Source organism: Nicotiana attenuata, unplaced genomic scaffold, assembly GCF_001879085.1.
Source record: "Nicotiana attenuata strain UT unplaced genomic scaffold, NIATTr2, whole genome shotgun sequence".
NCBI lineage: Eukaryota > Viridiplantae > Streptophyta > Magnoliopsida > Solanales > Solanaceae > Nicotiana > Nicotiana attenuata.
Window position 1 is genome coordinate 308,560 of NW_017671093.1, and position 4,623 is coordinate 313,182.

The window sequence follows — 4,623 nt, forward strand, 5'->3', positions numbered from 1 at the left end:
ATGCCATGTGTAGCCCCTCATTGAGGAGTGATTACCGGACATTGTGTGGGATGATCCATATTGTTAATAAACCTAGGACCCCCTTTCCCTTTATTTATTTGTTTCTTCTAAAATTTCAAACTCTTTCTTCTAAGAAAATCGGCTTTCTTTAGTTCTTTCCAACTTTGTTTATTTGTAAACCATTATGTGAAAATCCCCTCTTATTTGAAGTTTTATTTGCTTACATGTTATTTGCACCTAAATTACAACAATGGTCTGGCCGGGAACCACACTAGTGGATTCTGAGGGGTGCCTAACACCTTCCCCTTAGAATAATTTCAAGCCCTTACCCAATCTCTGGTTACTCAAATCAAATCTCTTTGGTGTCCTAATGCACCCTAATCATTAGGTGGCGACTCTCAAAATCAAACCCAATTCCCAAAAGGAATGAGTTGTCCTCCCAAATGTCATAAACCCGATTTCGCAAGTAAAAGGGGGCGCGACAAACCTAAATCTTCCTCAGTGCATCTGCCTAATGGTAACAGCACCAAAATTACTCACACTGGTTCACGCAATCTATTTAACTCAGAAACCATTCACGGTGTACTATATGTGCCTGAATCAAAGTATAATCTATTGTATCTCCAAGTACACGAAAGAGTTAAATAGTGCAGTCCACTTTTATCATGATTTTTGTATCTTTCAGGACCTCTTCAGTGTTATGGTGAAGGGGAATGGTGGACTCAAAGGAGGGCTCTACATCTTCAATCCTTCAGCACCTGCTACTGCTTCTTCCTCCTCCAAATGTATGACAGTTTCACATCAACCAAGTACAAGCTTCTTATGACATCAAAGACTGGGGCATGTCCCCATGACAGTCTTGCAAACTATACCTGAAATAAATAAGTACTTGTCTAAGTCATCTACTTGTAATTTCCCTGTTTGTCCTCTTGCTAGACAAGTTAAATTGCTATTTCCTATTTGTACTTCCAAATCTATTTCTTCTTTTAAACTATTACATATGGATTTTTGGGGACCCTATAGAGTATGTACTTACAATGGTTTCAAATACTTTCTAACTCTTGTTGATGACTATACCAGAATGACATAGACTTTTGTTTTGAGACTCAAAAGCGATTTGTATGTTGTTTTAAAAGATTTTCTTCAACTTGTAGAAAATCAATTTGATACTACTGTTAAATGTGGCAGGTCAGATAATGGCCATGAATTCTTTAACTCTCTATGTTCCAATCTTTTCAAGTCCAAAGGAATAACTCATCAAAGCACTTGTGTACATACTCCACAACAGAATGGAATTGTAGAAAGAAAACATAGACATCTTCTTGAAATAGGAAGATGTGACGACCCGGCCCGTCGTCACGTGAGTTACCGCCCCGTTTCCCCCATATTATGTCCCTCCATGATTTAATATCAGTATTTGAGTTGATCGGGTAGAATTGGATTGGTTCTAGTTGGAAATATGGCACTTAGCCTTTTTGAAGGAAGCTTGCTTTGGAAAAAGTCAACCGGAAGTTGACTATGTAGTTAGAGGGCTCGGATGTGAGTTCTGGTGGTTCGGGTAGCTTCGGGGGATGATTTGTGACTTAGGAGTGAAGTCGGAATTCAATTTGGAGGTCAGGTGTAGAATTAGGCTTGAATTGGCTAAGGTTGAATTTTGGCGAATTCCGGTTGGTAGGTGAGATTTTGACCCGAGGGTCGGAATGGAATTCCGAGAGTTTCAGTAGCTTCGTTAGGTGATGTTGGATATGTCTGCAAATTTTCAGGTCGTTCGGACGTCGTTGGGTTGGGTTTCTGGTCAAATGCAAGTTTCGGAAGTTTTAGTTTAACTTAGGCTTGAATCCGTGGTAATTTGATGATTTTGTGTTGTTTGACGTGTTTTGGTGATTGGAACAAGTTTGTATGATGTTTTGGAGTATGTTGGTGCTTTTGGTTGAGGTCCCGAGGGCCTCGGGGTGATTTCGGTTGGCTAACGGGGATTTTTGATGTTGAAAAATGCAGCAGAAATTTGCAGAGCAAATTAGCTCTTCGCGATCGCGAGCACAGGGCTGCGATCGCATAGAAGAATTGGGGGGAGCTCAGATTTTTGCACTATGCGATCGCGTAAAGGGCTCTGCGATCGCATAGCTCTGGGAGTTTGGTCAGTGCGGTCGCGTGGCTAGGTGTGCGATCGCGTAGAAGAGGAAAGGACTGTTCTACGATCGCAAGGGGTGTTCTGCGATCGCGTAGAAGGAATTTTTGGGAGGTTTGAGATTGTGATATGCGATCGCATTAGTAGTTTTGCGATCGTATAGAGGAAAGACTGGGCGGACAGAATAGTTTTAAGGGTTATTTCAGTCGCGAAACCCATCATTTTTCCACCATTTTTACTCCGCCAAGAGAGCTTTTTGAGCGATTTGAAGAGGGTTTTCAACGGGTATTGATTTGAGGTAAGTCTCTTCACTAGAAAACACCATTTTATGGAAGAATCAACACTCAAATTCATAAAAGTGGGTAGAAATTATGAAGAACTAGGGCTTGGTTTTTGAAAATGAATTTTTAGGATTTGAAAGGCCATTTGAGCTTCGTTTTCGGTAAACTTTATATGTACGGACTCGTGGCGAGACGAGGAATCCGTTGGTGTGATTTTCGGAATTTTTTGAGAAGTGGGACCGGGGCTCGGGTTTTACCAACTTCGTGAATTTTAGTACTTTTCGAGTATTTTTTATTGGGTTATGTTTCTTTAACCCATATTTATGTATTCGCTGTGATTTTGACTAGATTCGACATGCGAGGAGGTCGATACAAAGGGAAAAGCCATTGCGGACCAATCTACAGCCGGTTAGAGGTGAGTAGTTGGTGTATATGATGGCCTGAGGGTTTGAAACCCCAGCTTATCACATTGTGACGCTATTGTAGGGCGTGACTCGCACCCCATGGCAGGTGCGGGATTGGTTATGACTGGGGATTGTGACTTGGTCCATCCTGAACAAGAATGTTTCTATATTGGCGACTGATACGCACCCTGTATTGAATATATCTGGGCTTATTGCCGTGTTTGGGGCCTTGTGCCGATCTGTAGCATCCTTAGAGGATGAATGACATTGTGATAGCATGCTTTGTATAATCATTGATCTCAGTCCTGTGTTTAATCACTGTTATGAAATGCTAAGTCACTTTTCCTGAAGTTAAATATCTAAAGTATATTCTTCTTAATAAATTGGAAATTGGAAAATTAAATGAATCTGTTACGTGACTCATATGCATATTGTGGACTGAGTATGGATCGGGCTGCACGCCGCAGCGAATGGTATGATTATATTGCGCTTGGGCTGAAGGAGCCCCTCCGGAGTCTGTACACACCCCCAGTGAGCGCCGTCAACGTTAAATGGATCGGGCTACGCCCCGTAGCGGTCATGTGCATTGCATTGCATCCTTACATTATACTTGATTGATATATTTGAAGTTATTTTGCTGTTGGTTCGTAGTTAGGTGTTGGACTGTTAGTTTTAGCTTTACTTTGTGGCATTTCGTGGATTTCTTATCTTCAGACATTTTATATGCTTATTACTCACTGAGTTGGTAGTACTCACCCCTACTCCCTGCACCTTGTGTGCAGATTCAGGTACTTCGGGATCTTAGTTGAGCTAGCTGCTGGTTTCCAGAGTTCCAAGAGTGGTCGAGGTAGCTGCTATGACGTCCGCAGGACCCGACTCCTCCCTCATCCCTTTATTATTTCCGTACTTTAGAACATACTTATTTTGAGGATTCTTGACTCTGTATTAGTTAGAGGCTCTAGACTCATGACCCCAGGTCTTTGGGAGTTGCAGTTTATGTCAGTATTTCGTATTGTTTTAATTAAGTATTTCAACTATGAGTATTAATATTTGATTTTAAGTATCTGATTAATTGGTTTTGAGCTTTGTGCTCGGGTTGAGAGAGTAAATGGTCGGGCTTGCCTAGCATTAGTGTTGGGCGCCATCACGACTGGGTTTAGGGTCGTGACAAGTTGGTATCAGAGCCTAGGTTACTAGGCCTCATGAGTCATGAGCCGGTTTAGTAGAGTCTCGTGGAACGATACGGGGACGCCTGTATTTCTCCACGAGAGGCTGCAGAACCTTTAGGAAAACTTCACTTTCTTGGAATTCTTCTCGTGCGTACTTGATTCAGCTTGAGATATACCTCTTGAAATTCCTTCCACACGTCTGTATGCGCACATGAGCGCTTAGTAGTATATGTGCCTTGATGGCTTGTACTTCCCCGATCGAGGGGGGCCAGATGTAATCTCCGTGAGTTGATGTTGGGCCAGTCTGGAGGACATGAGGCCGGACCTTTGCTTATGGCTTGAGCACCAAGGTGCTGATTTTGTGAGCTGGAGTTATGAACTTATATGTTCAGTATTGTCCCAAATTGTGGGAATGGCTGCTGGATAGCTACGTAATGAGTATGTTGGTACTGTGTAGTGTGTATGACAGTGGAAGGTATACAAAAAACATGAACTAAAGGTAAAGCTAATGGGTAATTGGCTTATGAGGGAAACAATTTGTATACTAGTTAGATAAGTCTGGGAAGCTAAGATCGCTTCTGTAAAATGTATTATGACGAAATCTATGTCGAGGAGCACACCGTGAAAGGGTCGAAAAACAT